General features: G+C 42.5%; 1 protein-coding gene and 1 pseudogene across 7 annotated transcripts in view; both read left to right on the forward strand.

Moving 5' to 3' along the window:
• Nucleotides 1-18218, forward strand: part of Dennd1a (DENN domain containing 1A) — a 573141-nt gene that overhangs the window by 427717 nt on the left and 127206 nt on the right. The gene's annotated exons all lie outside the window — the stretch shown is intronic.
• Nucleotides 9721-10093, forward strand: LOC101612779 (annotated as a pseudogene).

Raw genomic sequence — 18218 nt, forward strand, 5'->3', positions numbered from 1 at the left:
GTTTTTGAGGTTTTATTTTGTTGGTTTTGGGTTTTGATACAGGGTTTCACTCTAGACCCAGCTGATCTGGAACTCCCTTTGTAATACAGGCTGCCCTTGAACTCACAGCTGTCTTCCTACCTCAGCCTCTCAAGTGCTGGCACACCCAGCTTGGTTTGTTGTTGTTACTGGTTTGGTTTGGGTTTGGGTTTTTGAAACAGGGTCTTACACTATAGCCCAGGCTGGCCTTAAACTTGCAGCAACCCTTTTGCTTCGGCCTACTAAGTCCTAGGGTTTCAGGTGTGAGTCACCCTACCCAATTAGCCATTTTCTGTTTTCTTGCTTTTTCATTTTACTTTTTTTCTTCCTGTCTTTTTTTAGGGGGTTGGTGGCAAGCAAGGTTTCACTCCAACCTAGGCTGACTTGGACCTTACTGTGTAGCCCTGCCTCGCCTCACACTTATGGTGATCCTCTGACCTCAGCCTCCTAGTGCTAGGATTAAAGGTATGATTTGCCATGCCCAGCTTGCCATTTTGTTTTTACAGATAAAAATCTAGTAAGAGTGCTGGACAGATGGCTTAGTGGTTAGGCGCTTGCCTATGAAGCCTGAGGACCCCAGTTCGAGGCTCAGTTTCCCAGGACCCACATTAGCTAGATGCACAAGGAGGCGTACGCATCTGGAGTTCATTTGCAGTGGCTAGAGGCCCTTGTGTGCCCATTCATTCATTCTCTCCCTCTCTCTCTCTCTCTCTCTCTCTCTGCCTTTCTCTCTGTGTCTGTTACTCTCAAGTAAATAAAAAATGAACAAAATCATCCTTGTTTTTAAAAAAAATCTAGTAAGAAAACAAAAACCACCACTACAACAAGTAAAAGCATTTTTAAAGCAATTTATGAAATGTATTTCAAGCTCTTGCTATGTTTTGAACATAGAGCTAGGTGCTCTGGACAACCAACAGCCAATAAGTGGCAGAATTACAATTCACACACAAGACTTGATTCCATAGGAAATGTTTTTCAGGCTGGCTGCAGTTCATAGTACAGCACCTGCTCAGCATGTGCAAGGCCCTGGGTTCCATCTTTAGCACTGGATGGGGTGAGATTGGGGGATGGGGAGAGGGTAGGCTTCTCCTTTTGCAGGTAAAATAATTCAACATTGCAGCAAAGATTAAAGAAGCTAAAATAAGATGATTTGTTTGCACATTAGCTTGTAACCCTGAGTTTCCAACAATGAGGAATGTCCTGGGTGTACTCACGTGCATGGCTGCCATTTATGTAAGGGGCCAGGGGGAAGCACACTGTATTATTTATTCACATCTAAGACAGCATCTTTGATTCATGCTGTGCCCTGGACTGCAGCCTGACTAGCTCCTTTTTCTGTCGATTAATATACATTGAAGTTCTTAGAAGATGTGGCTAGACCTCTAAAAATGACTGTCTGGTGAATGTATACTTTCTATATTTACAGGTATATTAAGCCAATTTCTTCCTATGGCAAATGGATTTTCTGTTATCTTTTACTTTCCAATTCTCTTAAAAGAAGGAACTTTCATTTCAAGGATAGTTATATAACTGCCATTTTCTAGATTTTCCAATGTAGATTTCACTTGCTTTTTCAAAGAGTACTGTGATAAAAGACAGAGGCCTTGCTTCTACTCTTGAATCACATTGAGGAGGATTTTGTTCATTAACAGTGCTTAAGCAACAGTGGTAGATGGAGGGAAGAAGACAAGGTTTGACCTGAAGTGAGGGACATTCTACAGGACAGTTGGCCTGCACTCTTCAAAATGTTAATGTCTTCCAATAAAAAAAGACCCAAAATCCATCCCAGATTAAAGGAAGCAGAGAGGCAGGACAGCTGAATGTAGTATGGGAGCCAGAATTTTCTCTTGGTATGAAAAGATATTTGGGGACAATTGGTAAATTCTGAATACAGTCGAAGATTCTATTTTTTATTGTATTGAAGTTAATTTCCTGATTTTGCTCTTTGTACTCAAATTATGGTAAGCAAGCATTCTTGATTTTAGAAAATATAGTCTCTTTGCTGTAATACCTATTTTGATGACATAAGATTGCTCCAATACAGGCAACATACTAACGGGAAATTTGTCAATAATATGAATTTGATTTGATTTGATTTGATCTTTCTGATGATGTAGAACTTTAGTCATGAAAAATTCCAGGTGATATAGAAAACTGTACCTAACTAGCCAAGGAATACACAAAACACACACCCTCAAATATGTGCCTGTTATACCTCAGTTCATCATGTGCTGTAAGCTACAATCATCCTATCCAGTGTTACAGTTTAATACCCACCTTTCATCATTACACCATACACTCCCAAGCTGTAACCTTTCTGCCATCCACTTAGTTCTCCTTTAAGGTAAAGTGGTATATTTACTATAATATTTATGTTTCTTTAATTTTTTTATGAGAGAGGCAGAGAGCACACAAGAGGATGAGAGAGAGAATTGTTGTGCCAGAGTCTTAGCCACTGCAAACAAACTCCAGACACATGTGCCACCTTGTGCGCATGCGCCACCTTGTGCATCTGGCTTACGTGGGTTCTAGGGAATCGAACCTGGGTCCTTAGGCTTTGCAAGCAGGAGTCTTAACTGCTAAGCCATCTCTCCAGCCCCATTGTAGAGTTTATATTTCTATTTTATTAGAGTTCTGTTGCCCCCGACCCACAGGACCAATCTAACATAGGGTGGTCGAGGAGGGCTGCAACCTGAAAGAACGGGCGGGAAAGAAGAAGGAGACCAAGCGGAGAATTTGTCAAGGTCTTGTTTAATGTCGGATTTTTTAGCTCTTTTATAATCAACCAGCAGGCAGGGCAGTAAGGAGGGGAAAAAGGGGAAGGGGGTACAAGGAAGGAGGAAGTAGGGCCACCTGGCCGTAATCTTCTGGAGCATCTTCTCGGAATCTCTCTTGTGACGTCTGCCAGAGCAGCTGTTTGTTCTCGGGGGAGGGGCTGCATGAGAGTGGCTAGTTCTCTTTTATCCTTAGGGCAGCCAGGTCATGGTCTCTGACATTCTGTCTTATTTTTGATGTGGCTGTGATGAAGTTTTGGAATTTTAATATCTCCAAGTGTGGAGAAGTATGAGAACTAACTACACTTTAATATTTAGAGGTAAAGGAATATGTTGTCTGTAGTATATTCTCAAGTGTTCTGGAAAACATTTTACACAGAAAGTGTTTGTCATTGCATAGTGTGTAGTGGGAAGGAAGAGAAAGAAAAAGTGATATGAAACCAATATGGGAAAATGGGCATTTTGGGGCATCTGGGTAAAAGATAAAGGGAAATTCTTCCTATTATTCTTTCAAATTCTGTATAAATAAGACAATAAAAGGAAGAATAGGAGATAGGAGAAAATTTCTTTAAAATTGAAGTTCAAATAGAAAATCCTAAAGAAAGCAAAAGGAAAGAGAAATGACTCAGATGAGAAAATGAACATGCAGAGGATGGGAGACTGTCTTGAACAAACCATCTATAGAGGAGGTGAGAACAGGAGTTTGCTTTGCAAGCTATTTGTAAAGTATCATAAGTACACTACCTCTGCAAAATGGGGGAAAGAGACACTCTGCTTTCCTAGGAAGATTTTTAAAGGAGTGTAGCATAGAAACTGAAATGACAAGATATGCTTCCAGATTATAAAGATCATACAAATTAGAAATTATAATTTATTTAGTGTTTTTATTCTCTTACTAAATAATCCAAGGACTTAAGTGTATTATACTCATTGAATACCCCCATATGCTAATCTTACTGTTATAATTTTAACTTCACCTTAAGAAAACTAACAATATAACATTTGTTAGTTTAGAATTGGTAGATATCTATATTCACTCTTGTTTCCTGTGGGCTCATTTTTTCATGCTTAATTATATTTTCACTATTTCATTCAGGAAGAGCTGCAAATTCTTTGTCTTTCTATGTCTGAGATTCTTCCTTTGCTGAAATTATCCTTGGAGGATAATTTATATGGGTATAAAACCACATTGTCAGTTACTTTCTTTTTGTCCTTTGAAAACTTATCTTTCATATTTTTATGGGTGAAAAGTCTATTATCATTCATTTTTCACTCCTTCATTGATTCAAACCCATTCTATCTCTTTGAGATTTTCTCTTTCACCTTATATTCTGCAATTCTGCTATATTGCATGAATGTATCTTATGTTAGTTAGTGCTTAATGTCTTTTCAATCCTGGTGTTTTTCTTCTAATTCTCTAATATTCTCAGGCATCCATTCATCAAAAACTAACTGCATTTCTACTAAGCCTAGTTTTATTATTCTTTTAGTTCTATAAACTTTATATAGACACATTGGCAGTTTCTAGTCTATTATACATGCTCTTAACTACTCTATCATCTGTTTGTTTGCTTGAGGTAGGGTCTTGTTCTAGGCCAGGCTGACCTGGAATTCACTGTGTAGTGTCAGATTGGCCTAGAACTCATGGTGATCCTCCGACCTCTGCCTCCTGAATGTTGGGATTAAAGGTGTACACCACCATGCCCTGCTTTGTCTTTTTTTTTTTTTTTTTTAAATCATTGGTCTCTGATCTGTTCTAGTGAGCACTAGAGTGTTATATAGCAGAATAAGTGATACTCTCCTGGTTTCATGTGTTAACAACAAACAAAATGAGAATAGATTTTTAAACCTGTACAACAGTACAGTGGCTGAAGATCCCTATGCTTCCTGTTACATGAGCAAATGTAATTAGGAGGATGAATGTGATGTCAGTTCCAAACTACAGGATACCACATGCTAGGAAGCCACGTGCTAAGATCTGAGAAGTGTCAGGAGGTACATTTGGTCTCTTTTTCATTGTCTTTTTAAGTTGTTTCTACAATAGAGAACTAAAGTTTCTTTTTCTATTTTTTTCAAAAAAAATTTTATTTATTTTTTTTTTAATTTTTATTTATTCATTTGAGAGCGACAGACATAGAAAGACAGATGGAGAGAGAGAGAATGGGCACGCCAGGGCTTCCAGCCACTGCAAACGAACTCCAGATGCGTGCGCCCCCTTGTGCATCTGGCTAACGTGGGTCCTGGGGAATTGAGCCTCAAACCGGGGTCCTTAGGCTTCACAGGCAAGCGCTTAACCGCTAAGCCACCTCTCCAGCCCTTTTTTTCTATTTTTTAAAGAATACATTTAATATTTTATTTATTTATTTATTTATTTGAGACAAAGAAAGGGAGAGATAAGGAGCATGCCAGGGCCTCTAGACACTGCAAGCAAACTCTAGATGCATGCGCCACCATGTGCATCTGGCTTACGTGGAGAATTAAACCTGGGTCCTTAGGCTTCACAGGTATGTGCCTTAACTGCTAAGCCATCTTTCCAGCCCTCTTTTTCTCTTTTGCAGTGTGCAAAATTTCCATCTTTCTATCCTTTTGGCTCTCTAAATAGACTGTACCAAGATGTGTTTGTATACAGTTTGTCCTTTTTCAGCAGCAGAATTTGGGTTTTGTTTTATTGGGCAGATGTTATTAAGCTTAGAATTTTTCTGCAAGCAGGAAGTGATGAAATGTAAAATAAATAAATAAATAAATAAAACAATGTTATTCTGTAAATACAAAAAAAAAAGTCTATTGTTGTTATTAGTCAAAATCTGGTAAGCGCCCACAGTGTGCTAGGTATCAAGTACTGCCATGATTGGGAAGGAACGGTCAAGCTCACACAGATTTTGCTGTGCAAAGCACCTCTCTCATAATTTTACCTTAAATAGTGTATCTTCTGTTTGTCTGCAATAGTTCAGTAACATTTTTTAGGAGCTCACATCACCCAGCTTAGGCATTCGAGCCAAAGATAATCGTGACACATGCGTTATTGTGTTGTTATTCATCTAAATGATATTGTATTGACCTGGTTATTTGACAGCAGAACATGAAGGCTTAAAAGAAAGACAAGCATGAAAACCAGTTGTAATGTGCCACAGTGCCAGGCATGGTGGTACATGCCTTTAATCCCAGCACTTGGGAGGCAGAGGTAGGAGGATCACCATGGGTTCAAGGCCACCCTGAGACTACATAGTGAATTCCAGGCCAGCCTGAGCTAGAATGAGACCCTGCCTCAAAAAACAAAACAAACAAACAAACAAAAAAGACTGTAGTTAGTAATAGAACATGTTGGCTCCCAGGGTGACACAGAGGAGGATGGGATTTGTTTTGCCCAGAGAGGCCAAGAGCAGCTCCCCAGAGGAGGAAAAGTCAGTTGAAATGGGTCTTAAAAAAGGAATGTTCCTTAAATAGAAAAACATCATAAGCAACCTTTTATTAAAAAAAAAAAAATCCAAAGTGAGGGCTGGAGAAATGGCTTAATGTTTAAGATGCTTGCCTGCAAAGCCTAAGGACCCAGGTTCGATTCCCCAGTACCCATATAAGCCAGATGCACAAGGCGGTGCATGCATCTAGAGTTCATTTGCAGTGGCTGGAGAACTGGGCATACCCATGCTCTTTCTCTTATCTGTCTGTCTCTCTCTCTCTCTCTCCTACCCTTTCTCTCTCAAACAAAAATATTTTTTAAATAGGTTAAGGGTGGAGAGATGGTTTAGTAGTTAAAGTACTTGCCTGTGAAAGCTTAGGACCCAGATTTGGTTCCCCAGAACCCACATATAGCCAGATGCACAAGGTGACACATGCACAAGGTGGGCATGAGTCTGGAGTTTGATTGCAGTGGCTGGAGGCCCTGGCATGCCAATATTCTCTCTCTCCCTCTGTCTCTCTCTGTCTCTCTCTGTCTCTCTGCCTCTCTCTCTCTCTCTCTCTCTCTCTCTCTCTCTCTCTCTCTCTGTCTCACTGTTTCTCTTTCATAAATAAAATAAATAATTTTTAAAAATCCAAGGTGAGCCAGGTGTGGTGATCCAAGCCTTTAATCCCAGATCTTGGGAGTCTGAGGTAGGAGGATCACTGTGAATTCAAGGCCACTCTGGGGCTATAAGAGTTGGTTCAAGATCAGCCTGAGATAGGAGACCCTACATTGAAAAAAATTCAACAACAACAACAACAAAAAACTCAGGGTGTCCTTCTGGCTGTCACACTGTATCTCAGAACAATAACGGAAAGAATTCCTTGGATGCCTTGCAGAGAGTTTAGATCCTCCTCCTTCACTGATGTAGCCACTTTAGGGACTAAAGCAAGGAACATTCTCATTTCTGGAACTATTAGGAAAACTGTCTAGAAGGAAATGAGACAAAGAAGAAGGCCAGTGAGAAGAAAAGCAGTTCTAGCAGCCCTGGGGAAAAAAGTTCTTAGCTAAGAACTCTGAGACAATGGAAATGGAGCCAAGAGGTCAAACCTTAGACAGACGGCAGAGAGAAAGTGACAGGTGGAGCTACAGCCCCACTGGGCTGCATAGCAAGATTCTGACGCAAAAAAGGGAGGTAAAAAGGAAGGGACAGAAAGAAGAATTCAACAAAAAATCTGTGGGAGTAGAGGGGCAGGGGCAAGGAGGGGTCTAGAATAACTATAGGATGCTAGGAACTCTGGTTGGTTAGGAGCCTGTGAAGTGGTTCCTTTTTTCTTATCATCAGGCTCTAGCAACAAATATATGGCAACTGTTTTCTGTTTTCAACTATTTCAGTCAAGCAGCCCCTAGTCCTAGGGGAAATGAACAATATTGGTTTTCCCCAAGAATAGTGAACTGGAGAAGCTGCCCAAGAAAAGAATGGCCCTACTATCTCAATGGCTTGCTAGGGACATAATGAGAATAACATGAGGAAGCTTAGTTCCCTCATTTAATGTCCTTGGTAGAATCCTGTCCTTTGCGGAGAATGGCTTTGATACTGAGTTCATGACTCCTGCCTTTAGCTTCCTTTCATTATTGCAGGTGGAGTGCAGTCCTGTGTCCTTCCAACAGCACTACGTCTGTGTTCCCCAGAATGTCCTTTCTGAATAATTAGACGTTTTCGCTTAATTTTAAACCATTTTCAATAACTGTTAGGCACTAGGCATGGTGGCAGGGGCTTTCACATGTCTTCTCATCTAATACCCATGCCAACCTGAAAGATACTTAGTAGAAAAGGATTTATACATCAGAAGCCTAGATTCTGACACTTAGTGACTATCCATCCCAGGTCACAGAGCACACCATATACAGAATCCAGGCTGGAAGCTGATTTGTGTTCTCTAAGTCTGGTGTTTTTATACCATCCTGTAACCATCTGCTCTGGTAGCTTTTCTTTTGCATGCACCTTTCTAGGAGATTTCTATTCATTCATTTGCTCATTGTTTTATCCACAAATCACCCCTCTTGCGTGTCAGTATAACAGAGACTAAGGAGTGTCCCAGATATGTGCAATAGGAGATCCGATGAGAGGCACTCAATAGAAATTAGGGCCTGGTAGAAGTGCCAAGAGAGGCATGGTAAGAGATGAAATGGCAGGTGAGCTTGAACCAGGTCAGGGATGGCCTTATAAACCACCTTAATCAAGATACTTACAGCAAATCCTCAGCCAATGGGGCAGTTAGAGAAGAGCTCCAGTGCAAGGAAGCTACATGAATATGCAAACACTTTTTTAAAGGGCTGTGGAGTAGTGTAAAACGAAAAATGACACCCAGCTTGGAGGCAGAGACCACCTCAAAGGCAATAGTGACCCGGCTTGGTGAAGAAGCTATAGGGATGGAGGGAAGTGTTGGCCTTGAGAAATGGGAAGGAATAGAACCCACAGGTCTTCATAATTGAGTGATGGGGGAGGAAAGAAAAACAAAGCCAGAAAACCCAGATGATTGGGTGAGGCTTTTTGCAGCCCCCACAGTGAGGGAAGAAGAATCACTTTGGAGGGTAAAACATGTTCATTTGTGCTAAGTGTGACATGTCAGTGGATAACCAAGAACTGTCACTTTGGCAACTTTAAATCTGAGTGTGGGAGGTCAGAGAGGTGGGAATGGGAAAACAGACAGTGGACAGTGGATGTAGAGCAAACAAAGAGCATGCAGAGAACATCTCTAACAAACTACCAAAGAAAGAGGAGCCCGACTCACTTCATCTATAAAGGTGGTTACAAATCTAAAAGAATACCTCAGCTCTGGGATGAGAGTACTTCATAAACAACAACCAAGTCCACCCACTGAAGACAAGCTAAAAGCTGGAAGCTTCTCTGTGGGGTTTAGCCTCTGGAAGGTGTAGGGGATTCTGGGGGAGAGCAGTTTCAGTGGAGCAGTGGAGGAGGTCCAGTCTAGACAACCCCTGGGCAGTTCTGCTGGGAGGAGATAGGGAAGATGAGACATAGGTAGTGAGGGGAAGGTGAGACTTAGGGACTGGTATGTGTGTTCATCGTGGTGACAAGACCTGAGTGCATGGAAATGTTGAAGAGAAGGAGCAAGAGAAGTTAACGGTATTCGCTGCAACCTGTGTCCTGAGACAGACCTGGGTTCTTGAGGCTGAGGTTAAGCCCTCATCTGGGTTACGAGTCCATAAACATGGCCATCCAGGTAAAGGCAAGAGGCACTGGAGGGAATTCCTTTTCAGTGGCTTCAGTTTTCTCTGTGGCATCCTGCTGTGTGTGTATGCACATATGTGTGCACATTGGACAGTGGTTGGGGGCAGAGGATGTCAGGGGTCAGTAGTTTGGGGACAATAGTTGAATAAAGAGTGCTCATGACACAACCAGCATGCTGTCCTCCCTGGCTGCTGAGCTGGCACCACCAGAACACTAGCCAAACCTGAGCCCCAACAAAGTCACAGGCTCATCACACCCAAGCTCCACATGCCAGTATCACAAAGTGACGGTGGGACATGCAACTGTCCAGGAAGCTCCTCAGCCTCCTTGTCCTTCTGATGGGCACCAAACTCACCCAAGTGTTGCCCACAAACCCTGAGAAGATCTGAAGTGTACAGCTCTGCCCAGGACAGTGAGGGCAGATGTATCTACATGGTAGTCACCCCCCAGCAGACCATGTGTTCATGGGATGCCTGCACAAAACAGCTAAGGCAGCTACTAGAGAAGGTACAAAATATGTTTCAATCCATAGAGGTCTTGCACAGGTGGACTCAGAGAGACCTGTAGTATGTAGAGAAGATGAAGAACCAAATGAAAGGGCTGGACTCCAAGTCCAAACAAGTGAAAAAGAGCCATAAACAACACCTGGCCAGGCAGTTCAAGGGCTAACTTAAAAGTTTTTTTCAATGCTCCAGTGACCGAAGAGGCAGTCCAGTCCCATGAAAGAGCCAGAGAGCTTTTTGTACCATGCATTTTTACTATTATTTTGCAATCCTTAGCACCATTTCACTTGAATCCAACCAGGATCCTCCTTTGCATATGACTCCATATGCATTTCATGAATAGTTGAAACCCTTGTCAATGCATTTTTTGGAAAAGAAAAACTTAGTGTATGTGACTTAATGCATGTAACTTTAAGATGTTGCATCCTAAACTTAACAATAAAGAGCTTCCCCCCAAAAAAGAGAATGGTTGTGAAGTACTGAGTACACTTAGAAGGCTTAGTATTCTTTGATCTATGCTGGAGGATTGTCTTGGGAGGAAGGGGTGTGCTATCCTGCTTGTCTTGGCACATGTTCTTAAATTGTTGTGCCCTGTGGCTCCTATAGTTAGTGTTCAGTGAATCAGTGGTCAGAAAGAGAGGAATCCTGTGAAAATTGTCTTCTCTCTTCCTTGGCTGGTGGCATTTTGTCTGCCACATGCATATATGTACAGGTGATTGAGGTAACGCTCCCAGTGTCTTCTCTTACGGAGTTTCTATGGCCAACATGGTTTCCACTGATGCCTTCCAAAAGCTGTGCTCCTCCTGTGATATCTTTCCACTTCCTCACCACAAAGGTGACTTTACCCTAGCAGGATCTGCAAGCAAGCATAGAGCTGTTTTGGACAGTGCTGCCCACCAGCCAGGTGGCCTTGCTGCCTCTCTGAGAGATAAGTATGGGTAGGTGGAAGGTCTGCCTGCCTTCAATGTCTGGCTCTGCTGCTCATGCAAGTGTGACATCGACTCATCTCCCTCTGTTCCTTCATCAAAGGGCTAGTCAACAGTCTGTAAACCAGACTCTGCAAGGTTTGCATTTAAAGGTGTTTGGTTCATCAAATGGTATATTTTAAACATTTTTTTTGGTTCAGTTTGGTTGCCTCCAAACACTGGAGTCAAGCCACACCTAGTGTGTATTTGCCATCACCCATTGCTCCCTTTGTTTCCAGACCCACTTGAAGCTTTTATCCCTGCAGTAAGCCATGCTGGTAAGCCTACAGACAACCTTGAAAGATGGTTTGGGACTCTCTTATTGTGTTTTTAAAGTTGATGAGTTTGTTAATTTATTTAGTCAAAGATATTTACTGAGTAGTGCCTACTGAATATGGTATATCAAGCTGTATTCTTAAGTATCTCAGAAGCTCCATATGAAGACCTGTAGTCGAGAGCCTCAGGTTGCTGGGATGAACTCTCAAACCAGGCACAGTTGTGGTAGAAGGGAATTAGTTCCATAATGGCTGAAGAAGCTGGCCCCCTTTCACAGGTCCATGCCAAGAGAGAAAAGCCATCACCAAAAAGCAAGCATACTTCAGGAACTCCAGGCAAAGCTCAAGCACTTTGTATATCTTTAGATTGAAAATTCACACCCATCCCCACAACTTAGGGATGGACCCTAGGATCTAACTTTAATGACACCTCCAGCCAGGCAGCTGTAGATCCAAATAACAAGCTTTTAATAAACTCCTGAATCAATTGGGGGACATTCATTCAAACCAACACAAGGCCCACACAGGTCGTTTACTTCAGAAAAGAGTAACATTTCCTCAAGCTTAGCCTTTAGGAGAACTGTCACCCAGTATGAAGGCAGCACCTGGTTTATACATATCTTTTATCCTATGATGCCAAGAGAGCCTTCATTCTTTTTGCACCACTGCATCCTCTGCTCATCACCTTTCGTCATGCTGCTTCACAAGCACAATTGCCTGTTCTGCAGTTAGGATTTCTTTGTTGTTCAGGGAGTTTCAGGTCCCCAGTGTGGACACCTCCAGGGAACTCAGAGGCTAGTGGCTATCCACTGTGACATTCATTTTATGGCATACACATTGAAATACTTTCCGGTGAATGTATTCCAAACTCTTCCCTCGGGCTCAAGTTTCTGTTTCCCAGTGGAAGGAGAGGAAGGAGCAGAGCCCTTTGCTTGGAGCTCTTCAACAAATAGCCACACAAGTCTTCACTGATCCTCCTTTTCTTGAGAAGTAGGTTAATCCTAAACTTGCAAGAGGCTGTCAATTGCACCTCTTCTGTGCCAGACATGTACTGTGAACTTTGAACTATGACCCATCAGTCCAAAGCTGTAGCATAGCAAACACTCCATGTGTTTGATTCACAGAAACTTGAGCTTAGGTGTATACCTCTGTTTCTTGTTAGGTTAGCCATGGAATAAGAATCACCACCTCCCATGGTCTCATAAGCTTCCTGAACAGGAGGAAGAGTGTGATGTGCTCCACAGAGCACAGTGGGTGATGCTGGAGCTTAGCATAAGTAAGCGGTCTTCTGCTCTCACATAGCTAACAGACTAGCACCAACTGACAGGAGGCAGCACTCGAAATGATGAGTCCTCCATCCTCACCCCTCCTGAAGTCTGGGCTAGCCAGGTATGCTGCCCAGGCTCGCATGAATGTTTTGCCTTGGAGTTTCTCTCCTCCACTAGACCACATCTGTGCCCCCAGCGATTTGTGGACCTCATGGAGAGCTTGTTCTAGACTCTGACCCTGTCACGCAGATTTGCTATGGCTCTATCTCTCTAGCATTCAGGGATGGTGTCCAGGACCTTCAGTATCCCCAACACCAATATAGTATGCACTCAGTACATGTCAGCTCATAAAATCATTAAGTGACATTTTCACCAGCCCTGGGCCCAGGACCTAGTAGGAGCTCATTAAAAGATAGCCAGGCTGCTGTTATCCTTATTAACACCAAAAAAAAAAAAAAAAAAAAAAAACAGGAAAGAAGACAAAAATAAAGATGGGCATCGGTCACCCACTTTGGTGTGAAGTGTGGACATTGATTGGAAGACCATTTCAGAGAAACAAAATGGCCCTTTATTCATTTTGGGGAAGGGAGGAGGGTGAACGAGAGAGTCTTTTTCAAGTGTTTGCTCCATCTTGCTGCCACTTTACTATGTGTGGCTGCTGTTGCCATGGCAATTCTTTAAGCAATTGAATAGAACAGCACTGAGTTGTTGCAAACTGGCTCTAATTGCTCCCGTGCACCAGGCCTGCCCACACGACCACTCTCGGCACAGCGCTCCCTTTTTCACATGCGTATTTTCATAAATCTCTGGGCATTGTGCAGCTCCCTTGCTCTTGTGACATTGCCATCCTCGGGCAGAGGGCACACACAGCAGCTATGGGTGGGAGAGAGGGCACCGTCAATTTTCCCTGTGTGAGTGAGCAAAGCAGACCCCCCTGTTCAAGTGGGTAGCAGGATGCAGGCTCTGCAGGGCCTTGAAACCAAATAAAACACTTGTGGGATAGGTTTGTTATGTGTGTTTGCCATTGTTGGGCAATTTAGTCATCTTTGTAAAGCCAACTATACCATTCCTGTGCCCTCCTGCAATGAGAGCCCCATTCTTTGTGTGGTAAGAACTTCTCACTTTAACCTCAGTGGGATTGGGGAAAACTGATTTGAGAAGAATTGGAAGAGCACCCGTGTGTATTGTGTCCCTCCTTATGTTCCAGGCACAGTATTGGACACTTACTGTGCTCTCTGTCACTCATTCTACTCACACATCTGGGAGCCAAAAGCAGGAGCACTGTTACAGATGAAGAAACTGAAGCACAGAGATTCAGTGTAACATATGCAGCTGGTGCATAGCCCCTCACCTTACCAAGCCTAAGCAGGTGTCCTTTGCATTGGGCCATGCTGCCTCCCAGGGAAGATGGCAGCTAACCTTTGGTGACACAAAGGAGCCATGTTTCTTGTTTGTTCAGGGGTTTGTTCATTGGTTGGCTTTTTGAAACAGGGTCTCATTCTAACCCAAGCTGACTTGGAATCTACTATGTAGTCTTAAGAAGCCTCAAACTCACAGCAGTCCTCTTAACTCTACCTCCCAAGTCCTGGGATTAAAGGTATGGGCCATCATGCCTGGCTTGTTTTTTTTTTTTTTTTTTTTTTTTTTTCTTTTTTTGAGATAGGATCTTGTTAATGGAGTCAAGCTGGTCTGGAGCTTGCTAAATAGCCCTGGGCTTGCACTCATGAACCTCCTGCCTTAGTGTTCTCAGTACTGGGATGACAGACATGTGTCACCACTCAGTGGAGGAGCCACCTGTTAGCCAGGAAGATTGTTCTTTAGGAGGTCATGAAACTTAAGGGCCAAGCACCCAAGAGCCTTGTGAGTATCTCTCTTAGTTTATTCTTTAAAAAAAAAAAAATAAAAAACAAGCAATAACATGTCCTTTAGGGATGGGTAGTGGTTCAGTTGGTAAAGCATTTGTCACACAGCCTGAGGATATGAGTCCAGATCACCAACACCCAGGTAACTACTGGGAGTAGTGACACACATAGAACCCCAGTGTGCGGGAGGCGGAGACAGGTGGATCCCGGAGCACACTGGCTACCTAGACTAGCTGAATCAGTGATCTCTGGATTCAGAGAGAGCCTCTCTTGAAAAAATAGGTGGAGAAGAGTTAAGAAAGATGCTTAATATCAACCTTTGGCCTCCACACACACATACACCACACCCCAACATGCATTACATAAATACAAACATGCATGTACATATGCACACACATCACATGCAATAAAACAACCTTTGCTTTTTTGGAGGGGTTTGCATGTGTGTGTATAATGTGGGGTGCATGTGTGTGGTGTATGCACATGTATGTGCCTATGTGGCACTGTGTGCACTCACCTGCAGAAGAGTGTAGTCACCAATGGTGACCAGATGGGAACATCAGGTGTCTCACTCCATCACTTGTCCATTCATTCTTTTTCTTAAATTAATTTCTTTTTCAACAGGCTATATGCTCTCTTATTCCCTCTCCCCTGTTCCTGTCTCCCTGGGGCCCTCCTCTGTGGGGTTATGGGACTTACCATAGTGCCATGAAGGTCTCAAGGTACTCCCACCCACTTGGTGGCTCTCGGTCTTCCTGCCCCCTCATGCATAATGTTCCTTGAGCCATGGCAGGCCTGTTGGCAGTCTCATTTAGTGTTGAGTTCTCTGTAGCCTCTGACTTTCTTCTTTGATAGGTTTTGCTTGATCACCATTCCACCCATTCTTACTTGAGCCAGACTAAGTTACTAATCGTAGAGCTTGCCATTTTTTTCATGAGCCCTACTTGTTCTCTTGTCTGTGCTCCCCATGGGATTAGGTTTATAGACATGGATGTCTACACTCAGCTGTTTATGTTATGTGGATCATGAGGATCAAACTCAAGCAGTCTTCTTGGGCCTCCTCAGGCCCTCATGCTTGCACAGGAAGTGCTCTTAACCACTGAGCCATCTCTCTAGCCCTGATTTATTTATTATTTTTACTTATTTAGTCATTTATTTGAGAGCAAAAGAGAGAGAGGGGCAGATAAAGAATGGGCACACATGAGGGCATCTAGCCACCACAAACAAACTCTGGATGTGCCACCTTGTACATTTTTCTTTATGTGGGTACTGGAGAATCAGACCTGTGTCCTCTGGCTTTGCAGGCAAATGCCTTAACCATTAAGCCATTTCTCTAGCCCCTGATTATTTTTAAACTAGGCAATAGTCCCACTCTACAGATGGGGAAGTTGAGATTTGGATAGGGTAAATGACTATCCCACAGGTATAATAGTAGGAGTAACAAAGCCAAAGTTCACATCCAAGTCTGACTTCAGAACCTCTTAGCCACTAGGCTACCTCCCATTGGCTTATTTGAACATCCATGCTCCATATGCATTTGCCAACTTTCCTGTCAATGTTTCAGGAAGCCTGGTAGCCAGTGGAAATTTTGTCTTCCTATTCTGGATATATTTGTAAAATTAATTCAAACCTACAATGTGCCATCCTTGAAGGCCAGTGGAACAGCAGTGGGTGAGGCTGTCTGCTGGCAGCTTTAGTGGGGTGGGGCAAAGTTCTGGGTTTCCACCTATAGCCTTGAACAGTATGGTCCTCAGTGCACTAGAATGGGAGAACTGCATATGCATTTTCTTTATTTTAATGCAGGTTTTATGATAAAAAGGTGTGGGAAGCCAGGCGTGGTGGCACACGCCTTTAATCCCAGCACTCAGGAGGCAGAGGTAGGAGGATTACCATGAGTTCGAGGCCACCCTGAGACTCCATAGTGAATTCCAGGTCAGCCTGGGATAGAGTGAGACCTTATCTCAAAAAACCAAAAAAAAAAAAAAGGTGTGGGAAAGGAGCAAAACTTAAACTGCTCTCATATAAATTATATGAAATCTACTGTAGCAGCAAGTTTTTTTTTCATAACGGTCTACATTAATGACTGTGATTCATTCATTCAAATGAGCTTTATTAAATGATGAGAGGATAGTAATGTGCCAGGTCGCTTTCAGCTACAGGAAATAGAGATGTAGCTGCAGTCCTATAGGCTGTAGTATATCACAGAATGGGTGAAGGTAGACAGATGAGCTGTTGGCTCAGCAAGCCCTGCACTAATGGCATTAGGAACCCTGTTCTTTCCTTGTGTCTTCCAGCTCAGCCTGTCAGCCAGGCCACCAGGTCTCAGTGAAGCTGTCATTTGCAGGCATCATTCCCTCAGTTTCCTTCTCCCCCTGATAACATCATTCCTAGCATCTCTCCTGGTGACTTCTCTTCCTGTGCCACTGACCACAGTTGAGCCATACAACCATGCCTTAACCAGTCACCAGCAAAGAGATAAAGCTACTGGATTGGCCTGGGGGTAGGAGGCAATGAGAGTTACATGGTAGGTGATCCTCGTTTGCCAGGAACTTCCCTTTTGGGGAAATAGACAGGAGTCAAGGAGAGAGATGTGTATGTAATATGTGCCTCTGGTCTCCAAAGCAAGTCATCAGGCTTCTTTGGGATGAGATCCATCGGACTTGCCACAGCTGCATCTGTCCATCTCTATACTCCTAGACAGTCATTGTTCCTGTGAAGTAAATCGTATGTCCACTTTACAAGTATAAAATTTCTCAGAAGTGGCTTGCAGTGGTAACAGTGCTTGTGTAGATGGAGTCTGATTCAGAGGAGAGTGGGATTCTGGCTGCAGAACAGGTAGGCAGGATCAACTCAATTACCATTGCAGTGGGATTGTTTTCCTAGCTGAAGCTTTTGTTTTTCAGGGTGATATTTTGAGAACTGCTGTCTCCCTGGGAATATCTTGGTTATGTACAGCAGAGCCGTCTCTGCATCTACATTTTCTTGTTGAACACATGGCTGTCTTCGTTATAATGAGTGCCTTCTTTATGTGGGGTTATCAGAGTAACTCTGAATCTATTTTACAACTAAATTAATGATATCCAGGAAACATTTATTTGGCTTCTTTTCTATTTATAATATTGTTACCAACTAATTGTCTTTGAATGTTCCTACTTACAGGGTCCTTTGTGCTAGTTGAAACCCATCCCACGTAGGTGAATCCCTAATACCACTCAGGGCTACACAGTCACTTGTGAAGCCTCTCTTCTTGTCGTAATGACAGGAGCAATCATAAAAATTTATACCAGGGCAAAGGAACAAGTTGAGACAGTATCTAAAAATAATAATGTGTATTGTTGGTTTTATTCTGATGATAAAAGTAGTACATTTTCATTGTAAGACATTCAAGACAGACAGAAAAGCATTAATGTGGAGAAGAAAAGATCACTTGTTCCCACCCCCCAAGACATCTAGCATTACATTTTGGTGCATCTCTTTCCCAGTAGTTTTGTGCCTTTTTACATAATTGAGCTCATAAGATCAAGACAATATTTTTCTTCTTTTTTCATATAATCTTTATCATGCTGGTTTTTCATATACCCTGAGATATCTATAAATAATCAGTTGCAAATGCTTACAACATTCCTTTGCTTCAGTTTACTTACCTGTTCCTCCCCTTGAGAGAAATTTAAATTTTCCTTGTTGCTGTTTTGATATGAGTAATTTTAAACTTGAAGATTCATTGACATTTTGGAGTTTTCCCTTAAAGAAAACTCCCATCAATTCCAATGCTAGATTAAAGAATATGCATATTTTTAAGGTTTTTGACACATTTGCCAAATTACTTTGCATAAATGCTTTACAATTATTGTTTATTCATATCAACATTCCATTTCTGGCCATCTGGGCTATAACTAGGAGATTTGGGTTTTATCTTTGTTA

This window comes from Jaculus jaculus, chromosome 1 (assembly GCF_020740685.1).
Source record: "Jaculus jaculus isolate mJacJac1 chromosome 1, mJacJac1.mat.Y.cur, whole genome shotgun sequence".
In the NCBI taxonomy this organism is placed as follows: domain Eukaryota; kingdom Metazoa; phylum Chordata; class Mammalia; order Rodentia; family Dipodidae; genus Jaculus; species Jaculus jaculus.